The 13105-nt window shown below is 35.0% G+C and overlaps 1 pseudogene; it reads right to left on the minus strand.

Moving 5' to 3' along the window:
• Positions 1 to 2962: 2962 nt before the first annotated feature.
• LOC132124410 (metalloreductase STEAP2-like) lies at positions 2963 to 10968 on the minus strand (annotated as a pseudogene).
• Between the last annotated feature and the right edge of the window lie 2137 nt (positions 10969 to 13105).

Here is a 13105-nt window from a genome sequence, read left to right on the forward strand (position 1 = left end):
GGTAAATGTAGATATTTGAAATGCACTTTTTTTTCCTAAGTATTCACTGCTCTTTTTCACACAGCAGGTTTTTTGTGTGTGTCCTATTTTTTTTTCTGGACAACCTTCTGATGGATTTTACTTTAAATTGTGAGTTCCATTCAGGTTTCATGCCATTGGCACTTTTTTTGAAGGATTGTTTACAATTTCACAGCAAAAGCTATAAAGCTGTTTCCCAGTAAATAATAAAATACAATGCACTGCAATTTTATTCTGTTTTATCCTTATTCTTTGTGAAAATATGTTCTGAAAGATTCCTTAATAAGCTTCGTTCGGGATGTTAAACTACTTTAGGAGCTCTAAGGACTGCCATGGTGAAAACATTATTTGAAATCTCCTTGTGAAATTTGCTAGAGTATGGGTCAGTGTTCTGATTGCAGAAGAGTTCGACAAAGGATTACTAACACAATAAAACAACTCCAGGTATATTTTTGATGAGGATATGACAGTGCAAAATGGTTAAAATCTCTTAAATCTATGCTGAATGATAAAGACCATTTATTAATAATTTACTTGGGGGAAAAAAATGGAAAAAACTAAAATATAAGTACATAAACCGATTAATCGATTAATCGTAAAAATAATCGACAGATTAATCGATTATCAAAATAATCGTTAGTTGCAGCCCTAATATACCGGTATATATATATATGTGTGTGTATGTATATATATATATATATATATATATATATATATATATATATATATACATATAAGCTGTCATTTTTAGGCTTCTTTAACAAATTTATTTATAACAGAAATAATTTAGAACATTTTAAATGTTTGTACTGTCATTTTTGATTATTGTAATATGCCATTAATGGCATCATAGAAATATTAATTTCTTAAAAAAAACTAAAAAAAAACTTGCTCTAACCAAACTTTTGAACATTAGCGTATAGATAGATATTAATGTTTTTTCAGTGTTCATGTCTTCTATTTGTATTATTAATCAGGTGATTTTAGATGGTGTTATTGTGTCTGTTGTGCAATAAGAGTGTAAGGTTCCTCCGGAGAACCACTGAGGAACCCACCATAACAGTATTAAGAAGCAAATGAGGCAGAGTGTTTTATTTACGAGCCCATGCTGGCCACACGCTCTCCTAAACTGCAGTTTTTACTCTCCCCTGTAATAAACGCAGCTGTTTTGATAGATGATATCAGCGTGAATTAGATGTACGTTTGTGGGGCCATTACGGTTCAGGCTGATAACCTGTATACGGGAGTATAATAGGCAGACAATTTTTCCTTGTTTGTTGATCATTAGTGGTAATTAAGACTAATCTCTCTCCATCTTTCAAACTTCGTAGGAAACACATTTGTTACCATGGTGACTGTCATGATCTCAGCATGGCGTGAGAAGTGTCTATGTCTTGGATTTGCACTGATTTGTGGGAAGCTTCCTAGTAAATACTTGGTGGTGACACTTATAGAGGCCCAAGGTCCAGTCCAAACCAAAACACCCTCGTGACATTTCATCAAAACATTGGAGGACCTTCTGCCCGGGTCAACACTTCGGCTCCCTTCAGTGATAATGGCTTAATAAAAGATTTAAAAGGTTTCAGCATCGCAGTACTGTGGCCATAGAGACAGACTCTCTGCTCATCTCGTCACACTAATTGATATTATTATGTGTCCAGAGCTTCAGGAGATCTTGAAGGGTTCAGATACACCATTATGAACATTTTGGGGGATGAAAATATTAAATTTTATCTCTTATATTCATGATGAACTGGTGGTGGGCACCCACACCTCAGTGAGGTTTCCGATAATGCTCCGTTTGAAGTGGAGAGGTGCGCCATCTGCTGGTGAACGTGTTTATTGTGATGCTAAAATTGTGTGAGTTTAGGATCCCACAACAATTCCAGCAGGACTGATTTGGGACGACACATTCAATGCCTTGTATGCCAAAATATGTCATAAAAACTATTTATTATGGTTTTATTTTTTTTGCTGTTAAGCCTTTTGTGAAGGTTATGTGCTATGTTTGCCGTATCCTTTAAATACTTGCTATGTGGAGAAAGTTACACATTGATGATTGCAAAATAAAGATTTTGGTGACTTAAAGACATAAGCCAGAGTTCTGGCATGCAATTCAACCAAACTGCATGTTTACATGTGTTCAAAAGTTTGGGTTCAGTAAGAAATTAATACTTTCATCGCAAAAGAATGCATTAAATTGATCAAAATTGACAGTAAAGTCATTTACAGTATAATGTGACAAAAGATTTCTGTTTCAAATCAATGCTGTTCTTTTGAACTTTCTATTCATGAAAGAAAATGTATCACATTTTGTCACAAATTAAGCAGAACAACTATTTTTATAAATAATAATAATGTTTTTTAGCAGCAAATTAGCATATTAGAATATTTTCTTCTGAAGGATCATGTGACACCGAAGACTGGAGTAATGATGCTGAAAATTCAGCTCTGCATCACAGGAATAAATTACATTTAAATATACATTCAAATAGAAAACAGTCATTTTAAATTGGGAAATTTTACATTACTCTTTTTACTGTATTTTTTTTCAAAACAATGCAGCCTTGTTGAGCACTCAAACATTCAAAAAAATTAAAACATCTTGTGGACCCCAAATTTTTGAATAGTAGAGTATTTATAAATAAAGAGTTGGTGTACAATAAGGCTCTTGAACATTCATCCACTCACATAACATCCTCCTTTGAATGGGTCAATGAGGTCACATGACCATTGCCGTTCTAACAAAACTCCTATTCATTAAAGAAAACAGGACTGGAACCGAATTATAACTATAAATAAATCTTTGAGTCCAATAAAGCAGCTGAAATTTCAATTTATAGATGGGCTCTATGCTGGCCAGGTATTATGTGTATGATTAATACATCTAGAAAAAAAAGGCTGAGAGTTTACTGTTACTGTGACATTAAAAACTGCGGTGGAGTTACATGATGGTGACCCTCTTGGGTGAGACGTAGGCAGCGGGTCTCTCGTGGTTGGTGCGGCTCTGATTGGAGTCTAATCCACGCCTGATCCGTTTCAGCTTCCTGCTCACACAGGGAAAGCAGCAACACCACTTTTCCAAATATCACTGTGACAGGCAGAGCCAGGGCCAGGACAAAACTGGGTGGCATGTAGAAGCGATAAGAGTCCTTCAGAAACGCCCGCTGCCAGCCGAAGAGCAGAGCGTGGAACATGGAAATGTTAATCATCTGAGGACCATAGAACACTGAAGCTGCCAGATTGGAGAATGGAGACTGTCTTACCTTTATAAAGCTAAACTCTCTCCAGTTGAGTGCGTTGTGCACCTATGGAATAGAAGTGAGAGCTAATAGAGAGAGGAGCCCCAATCCCATGATGCCAAAGGAAAAGTACATCTCTACTCTCCAAACTTCCTCTTCATTCCACGAGTCCTCTATGTTGGCATCCACCTACAGAGAAAGACAAAATAAGATTTGTTTATAGGCTCTATTTTTATATATTTACAATATTTTACATTCATGCTACCATATTATATATTGCCATATTCCTGTTAATACGTTTTTAGTGTTTATATAAAATATAAATGTAAATATAAGTGCATTTAGATTTATAAATGTATATTAAAAATCTATTTGACATACACAAAATTATTTTAAATGTACACTTATGAAAGTTTTATAGGGTTTGGTGCACAAATATATAAAAACTGGGGAAACATTAATTATTATTGATGATGATGATAGGCTGATATTATGCTTATATTAACAAAATAAATCAGAACTACAACTGAATTTGCTAAAACATATTTTATTCATAACCTTAACATTAAAAAATAGTTTATATTAATATAACTGTATCTATTATTTATGCATTTATATATTCATTTTATGTTATTGACAATATTTATTATTATTTGTAATATTATTATTTCTTTTTTTTCTTTGTATCAGTATGAATGTATATATATATATATATATATATATATATATATATATATATATATATATATATATTTATTTACATATTCATCTATGATGATTATTAACATTGTTATTAACAATGATTATTAATTATCAGTATTAATAATAACTACAATACATTATTTATAGTACATTATATATAGTACTGTATTTCTATATGTTTTTACTTTTTATAATTATTATTAGATGTTACTGTTAATTAACAATAACTATTATAATTATAATTATTAATAATAATAAGAAGAAGAATTAACAATAATAATGTCGTTTCTATTAATATATTTGCATCTATATGTATTCATGTGTGTATCTATATATATTTTATATATGTTTTATATATTTATTATTATTATTATCATTATTTTTATATTAGCTACACCTCAAAATGTGGTAAAAAAAAACACATCCACCTTAGTGTAATCGCTGGATCTCATGTGATGTGAAACACACACAGACCTGCTGATAAGCCATGTTGAGCATCAAGTATCTCTCTGAGTGTCTCATGGGCAGGCAGAGGCTGTACAGCACGTGAATGCAGCCAAAGAAGAAACTCAACAAACCAAGGTGTTTGCGGCTCTCCAGCCAGCCCTCCAGCCAGGGGAGCATTTCCCAAAACCATAGTTGCTAACCAAGTTAGCAACTTTGTTTGTTGCAATACAATTTCCCATTGCTAACCAACTAAGTTGCTGACAGGTTAGCAACTATGCTTTTGGGAAACGCACCCCAGGGCGGGAAACGATGGTACTTTGTCCAGAAGATGAGCTGGTAAGCGGCAGCAAGCTGTCCTGCTAAGTACACCAGCGCTAGCAGAACTATGGCCACCACAGGCAGCGTCCTGTTCACTATCTCCAGAGGAATCCTGTCGAAAAACCCCGTCTGGTCTTCATATAAGGATGGATAATATCCCGCACAAAGGAGTAAGCGAAAAAGAAGATGGACAAGGCGACCGCGCCCAGAACGGGTCCTTTCCAGGTAGTGAAGAGATGCAGTGGCATATTCTCAATCTCTTTGGCAGAGGAGAGCGCACCCATGTCCACAGGGATGAAACTGAGCTGACGGGCCAGTTCAATGAGCTGCTGTCGAGTGTCCACTGACTTACTGCAAATATAGACCTGTAGAAAGAGATTACAAGCAATCAATAAACATTCCTTTCAAAACATTCAGTTATTCTCAGCAGCTGTTAGGCTGATATACTGGTGACCAAATCATTGTTGGCCAATTAGACTTTGAATGTCAAATGTGGTCTCAGACTGGATCCCACTATATATTTATGCATGATCGTTTACAGTAGGAGCAATGCCCTAGAACCCATAACTAGAGTGGAATTAATTCACTGAGTTTATAAGTTTCAGAATGAAGACTGTGAGATAAAAGCAAGTTTATGGCATGGCTGTAATGGATCTTTGATTGTGTTAATAAAATCTTTTCCTCTGTCAGCTCACAGAGGGAAGTCGTGGCCTAATGGTTAGAGAGTCGGACTCCCAATCGAAAGGTTGTGAGTTTGAGTCCTGGGCCGGCAGGAATTGTGGGTGGGGGGAGTGCATGTACAGTTCTCTCTCCACCTTCAATACCATGACTTAGGTGCCCTTGAGCAAGTCACTGAACCCCCAACTGCTCCCCGGGCGCCGCAGCATAAATGGCTGCCCACTGCTCCGGGTGTGTGTTCACAGTGTGTGTGTGTGTTCACTGCTCTGTGTGTGTGCACTTTGGATGGGTTAATTGCAGAGCACAAATTCTGAGTATGGGTCACCATACTTGGCTGAATGTCACTTCACTTTCACTTTCAGAGCATCCACAGAGAGGATGGCTTATCTTTTCATGATTCTAATCAGCTGCGCACAGAAAGTAAGACATTGTCTTTTACCGCTGGATGGAAGAGGTCTCTGCTAATATGAGAAGACATCATCTTCCTCTTCATCATCTTCCTTCTGTGGACACTAATTTACTTCAGGAGTGTCATTAGCATACCGAGGGCTATAATTAAACTTTTTTGACCCACAGCACACTGTTGAACACAGCAGCAGGGTCTGTAATATTTAATTTTTGTTTTATTTTGCCTATACTGGAGTTATAGAGTTTATATGTTTAGTAAAACAAAAATAATTTTAAAACATTTTCCGTTAATTGAAATAGTTATACAGCAGTGAAACAGTGTTGTTTAGTAAAAAAAACATTCAAAAAATATATTTTTCATTAATTGAAAGAAAGCTAAAATAAGATGCAAATATTAGATGAAAAAAAACATTTTAATTAGCAGTATTGCCTTGTCAATTAACTGAAATAAAAGAAGTACTAACATTTCTATTTGAATAATTCAAATTACAAAATCATGCAACAGAATTACTAAAACTAAATTTTTAAAATGAAAACATACAAATTCATGCTAATTCAAAATATTCATAAATATATTTAAACACTAAAATTATTTAAAATGAAACTGAAATAAACAAACAATAAAGCTGAACAGAAATATCTAAAATAACAATAATTACAAAAGCACATAACAGTTACTACAACTAAAATTGTCAAATGAAAACATGAAAAAGTAACTTCAAAAGTAACTTCAAAATGTTAATAAATACAATAATAGTACAGAAATAATACTTAAATAACACTGGTACTGTATAGATCATAAGGATTTAAATTGAGTCCAGGTTGAGACACTGTGTCTTGGCTCAGGTACTCCTTGGACAGACAGTTCTGAAGCTCTGCCAAAACATCTGTACAAAAACATGTGAGCAGTGTGTTTTACAGTTTTTCTCGATTGGTTTGGCTCATTTCTTGAAACCGAGATGACATTCTCAAAATAACATGGACAAATCTCCAAACCACCTTGCAATTGTTCACAACAGAATGTCATTTTTCATTGGTTTTATCAAATTGCAAATGCTTTAGTACATGTCTCAAGTGACTCTGTGCTTTTTTTTCAAATGATTATGTACAAGTAGCTACAGTTAGCACAATGAGCCCACATTTAGCACATTTTCCAAATAAATAGATCTTGCTGATCTAAACTGATTAGTTGATTTTTCAGTGAAATGGTTACTCTCTCCAAAACATATCAGCATGGTTTCATTGTGTAAGTCATCATATGCACAATTGTCTGTTCAACTGTCAAAATTAGTCACAGATATAATACCATGAAAGAATTTCTTGGAACATTTGATAAATTTATGACAGTACTTGACAATCAATCAGCTTGGAGGTGGAGGGTGTATGAGCATCAGGCTCAAGACCAGAGGGCCCTGCTGCATGCAATGGATGCTGCATGTGAGGACATCACAGGGGATCAATGTAGGGGATGGTTGAGACATTCACGCCGTTTCTTCCCTCGCTGCATCGCAAGAGAAAATATCCGTTGCGATGTGGATGAGAATTTATGGCCTAACAGAGAGCAGCGCGTCGATGGCCAGGAGGATGAGGATGGTGGCCAGGAAAGAGAGGGTGACAATGGCGACCACTGAAAATATTACTGTACTATAGTTCTGAAACTTTATTTACAGTATGGTAGGCTAGAGTTTTTTTTGTTTTTTGTTTGTGTTTATAACTGTTCACATTTACAGAATCCTGTATATGTTTTCTTTTCACAGTATGTTCTCTAATGTTAACATTTCTTTGTACGAATAAAAATGTTTACAGTTTCCTTGAGTATGAGTGGTTTATTGGAGGCTGATTTTACTGTAAAATCTTTTAGTTTTATTCATAGTGGTATTCTGTTGCTAGACCTGTGCCTTAGTGACAAAACGTCTAAGCATTTTGACTTGCAGTGCTTAAACAATGCCAAAGGTATAATGCATTTTGGGGGCATTGACTATTTATATGAGAAGGATATTTAGTTTTGACACCTGGATAAACTGTTTTGGGAGAGATATGAGCTTTTGCAGGGGATCCATGGTGTTGTGCTAAACCATCCAGGTTATTTTGACAAAAGCACTAAATGAATGCACATGTGCCAAGGCAATTGAGAAGGATCTGTGCTATTTTGACTGTACTGACCTTTTATATGGGAAAGGAATCTGCTTTTGAAGCATGGAAGAAGAGTTTGGGGAAAGATATTTGATTTTGCTAGTGAGCTATAATGTTGAGCAGAACTGTAAGACTGTTTGGCCAAATGACCTTATGGTTTTGAGTGTCATCTCTGTTTCAAGAAATGAGCCAAACCAATCGAGAAAAACTGTAATTTGCCAAGCTTGCAGCATGTTCAATACATTAAGATGTTCCTGAGTGTTGTGGCTATAGCAGTACACTGAATTTTGTACAACATACCTGTCGACTGGAGTCTCTGGGGCCTGACTGCATGGCCCAGGACGAGATCACATTGAATCCTTTGGAATAGGGAGGCTAGGTATCCTGCGTTTGATTCTGGATACTGGTTGACCCGTCTGTTGTTGCTGACAACCACCAGTATTTTTCCAGCCAGCAAATGCTTGATGTCCCAGAGGGAGGAATAGTGCTCTCGGCGAATGGCCAGTATAGCACGATGTTAGCCTTCCCCACTGCATCCTCATGATGGGTCACGTCTATCACGTGCGGGAACGACTCGGCCGCTCTCTTGGGCTGTCGGCTCCCCACCACCACGTGAAACCCGCTGCGGAGCAGTCGGAGGGTCAGGCTTTTGGAGAAGTCTCCAGAACCGATGATGCCGACCGTGGGCTTCCCAGATCCCTCATTGGACACATTCTTCAGCCCGTTTGGTAGGAAGCAAACTTTGGTGCAGGACGGGCTGCTGCTCAGCACGGAAATAGAGTCCTTTTTCAAGCCCGAATATATAATATCTATCAATATTTAGATATATGTATCCATCTATATAGATAGATAGATAGATAGATAGATAGATAGATAGATAGATAGATAGATAGATAGATAGATAGATAGATAGATAGATAGATAGATAGATAGATAGATAGATAGATAGATAGATAGATAGACACAATGGTGAATGTCACTTACTGTGCAGGGACGAGTGTACAGTTTATGCATTGCACTGGTAAAATACAACATCTTTAGGGGTAACGCTTGGTTTAAGGCATTTTTTTGGAAGTGGCTGCTAAACTATTTTAAACAAATCTGTTGTATCTGCAGATGTTAAATGGATAATTCAAACTAAAGATATTTTGAGAAACACTGTTGACTAATTGTATGGACCAAAAATGTTGGGTCCAATGTTCTTTAAAACATTATTTTGTGTGTGTGCTCCACTGATGAAAGTAAGCCATACAGTTTTGAAGCAATTTTCCTGTTTCCTTAATTGTCTTATCCAAACTGTCCTTCGAAAATTCAACAGTGTTGTTTTTCCAGAATCCCTAATGTATGTTTCAGTTCCTGATAGTTAATTTTAAAGGACTATTAAGAATATGATTATTTTTGTCCTCGGGGGAAAGGACATCAGGGAAAGAGTGACTTAGACTACTTTTTGAGCTCAACATACACACACCCTGAAGGCTTGTTTCTTTTTTGAGAACACAGTTGATGGTCTAATTAAATTTGTCAGTTTCCCTTGCAGCCTCACTCATGACCATCCTATGATTCTGTGTCTGTCCTGTAAAGACCTCTGGAAAATGTTCAGCTCTGACTAAACTAGTTATATATATATATATATAAAGCTGCATTAGATTTGCTTACAGAATTTAAACAGTATAGGAAACATAAATAATTGTGTTTTTGTTTATATTATAATTATATATAATTGTTTTACATGTAGATGTATTTGTTCAAAATTCTGTTTATAAATGTTCATATATGTATATTTGTTAGAGGGTTATTATAGTTAAGTAAAACAATCTAAAACCATATAACAAACATTTTTGTTACTTGAAATAAAACAAAATATAGAAAATATGTATTTTTTGTTTATTTTAACTTGAAGTACTAAAATAATTAATATGTATTCATAAAAAAAATATAGATATGTTAAAAAATAATAAACATAACAAAAACAACAACATTTAAAATGAACATGTAAAATATTCAAATTCATGCATTTAGCAGACGCTTTTATCCAAAGCGACTTACAGTGCATACAGGATAACATTTTTTTTTTACCTACTGTAACGTGTTCCCTTGGAATCGAACCCACAACCTTGCGCTGCTAATGCAATGCTCTACCACTTGAGCCACAGGAACTGACTAACCCAAAAATCTAAAAATAAAAATGAATTCATATATCAATAAGCTATCATATCTATATCATACTAACACATGACTGATTTATTTATAAAAACAGTAATAAGGATTTGATTTGATAACCTTTTTAGAAAAAAATAAAATGAAATATTTTCAAAATAATTATATTTTAATAATAATAATAATAATAATAAATAATAATAATAATAATAATAATACTAATATTTTCAAAAAACACGAATCTTGGAGTTTTAGCTGTTTTGTATTTTTGTAAAACGACTTATATTTGGTTATAATGTTTATACGATGTTTAATGCATTTCATTTCTAAATATCATTATGAATTACTTCAGGTTTTTTTCTATATTCTGCCTGTTTATAATGTTGTCTCAAAATTCAAATACTTTGGGGAAAATTACAGTTCCATTTTTTTAGTACAATTATATAGTTTTATGAAACAGCATTATGCAGATGTGGAGTTTGGGGAAATGCGATTTGATTGTACTATATTGTACTATTCATTTTAGTGGTCAGTGCAATAGCTTCGGTTTACACTAGAAAGCAGCATTTGTGTATACTTAAGCTATATTGAGAACTTGTGTTTGGCTTTCCCCAAGTATTTCAGTCAAGCTCTGGTCACACAGATTAAAAAGTGGAGGACAGTCTCAGCCTGCGCCACCAGATCATAGAAATGTCTCTACCAGGTCTGTGCTTTGACGTAAAGAGATGTGTTTATGTATCAATGTAAATTAGATGAATATTTTGCACTTACTCTCTCTTTTGTAGTTGCAGTCTGCATCTGTGCACTTCATATCAGCCAAACACACAAATATGTAGATGACATCAACTTCAGACTCATCTCCCATGGATTTTTCACACACTTTCATGTATCTGTAAGTCTTTATACAAACAATAGGCTATATTTGATTTAATTTTTATATAGGAATATCACTTTTGACCAACCTTCACGGCCCTAACTACTGTAACCTCTACAACTTAATGGAAGGTAAAATAGTTCAAAAGACAAAACAGTTGGCTGCATCTGATTGAAACGCCATTAATGTAAAGACAAAACCAGCGTCTGAGATTTATTGTCTGTGTGCAGGAAGTGGACCTACTGAAGCTCCAGTATACAAAGAGATCACCAGGGACTTCCTGTGCACCCAGCGCTAATCTGCTAACTGTACTGTGTACTAACACTGCATCATGATCATACTTTTTTATATCCAACTTTTTATATTGACTTTTTTGGCTAATAGTCATTAGACTTGAGGTCATTTATAATATCCCCAAAATTGACAAAATAAACTTTTAACAGATATACACATTTAAAAATGACGGGCTCTTCCTGTGAACATGGGCCAGAACTATAAGAGTTTTTGAAGGAAATGAATGCTTTTATTAAACAAAGATGCATTAAATTAATCAGAAGTTACAGGGAAGACTTTTGCATTATTTTTATTACACAGAAACACTCTTCTCTTGAACTCATCATATATAATAAAGAAAACAGATATTTTAAATTGGATACATTTTTCACTGTATTACTGTATTTTTGATTAAATAAATGCAGCCTAGATGAGCCTACACTGTAAAAAATGATGCAGGGGGGTGTTAAATACAACCTGTGCAAATCAGTTATATTTTACTTAAGTATATTAGTTAGTAAGTAAAATATATAAAAATGGGTACATTTTAACTGCACTACCTATTTGTTAACAGTAATATCTGCATCATTAAAAAATGAGTAAAAAATACCCCAATATATTAGTTCAGTCATTGCAAATTGCGCATGCGTCAACTTCAACATCCAGGCGGGAATCGCGGATTTCAAATTTAACGTCTTCCAGAGGGACCACGAAGTGTTGAGCTCCAGGTAAGATTTTTGTTGTTGTTGTTTATCATGTTGATATCATATAACCCAAATATTAACTCATCAAAAGATTTGTAATTTGCTCGCTTCTGTTATATTGTCGGTGCTACAGCCAAGCTGACAGGTTGGAATTTGAGGTTGGTCGATTTAGCTTACTGATAGTGGCCTACACACTGGGTCTTATACCGGCAAATGCGAGTAAAATTCTATATTGCTAATTAAAATATTAGCTGCCATTAGTTTCATGTACATTGCTGAAATTAGTGAACAGCTTAGCGAAGGTGCAGCGCATGTGACTGTGTGATTTGTTCAGGCCAACGGCGTTTTTATTTGAGACACGGTTGACGTCGACGATGTCCTGAGGTGATCAAGGCCGAGAAAGTAAAAACAATAGCAGTAAAGCTGTTAATAAGGCAGGCTGGATAATTAATGTTACATTTTCTTGCATTTATATAATGATCTGCAGTGTTCTGTGTTAGAAGGGATCAAATCATAAAGTTGTCCTAATTTTATTATTGTTATTATTACGGATTTATATTAATCTGTCCATTTATGTGGGGTTCATTAATGTAATGTATGTTAAAACTGGTTTGGGTTTTATAATGGACATTATTTTACAAATCATGAGTTATATATTTGGGCGTTTATGCGTGTTTTCGTTTGCCTTCGCAGGGAGCTTGATTGACAGGCGATCTAACCAATCATAATCCGCCATCCCCCATTTTGTCCGACAAAGCAGTCAGGAGAGATAGCAGATGGGAGGATTTGAACTTGAAAAACGGAATGTACTGACGCCTTTCCGCGGTTTAAAACCTTCCTTCTTATGTTCATTCATGTTTATTTGATGCTATAAATGAACTAGAAGGAAGAGATGATCGGTTCACGAGCAGCTTTAACTGATGGTCTACTACAGCGATATGTCAGACACATTTAAGAGCCACAAAACGGTATAAATCGTTTAAATTTCTTTTAAAAAATGACCAAATTTGACAGGTGAGACTTTGTTTACTATGTTTAATATCAAAAGTAACCGAAAAGTAACCTGGTCTGTCCTGTCTGTCAGCGTGTTGTCAGTCTCCTCTTTGATATGCGATGTATTTCTCACTGAGTGAGAACATGGTGTGGCGTGA

Source organism: Carassius carassius, chromosome 42, assembly GCF_963082965.1.
Source record: "Carassius carassius chromosome 42, fCarCar2.1, whole genome shotgun sequence".
Taxonomy (NCBI): domain Eukaryota; kingdom Metazoa; phylum Chordata; class Actinopteri; order Cypriniformes; family Cyprinidae; genus Carassius; species Carassius carassius.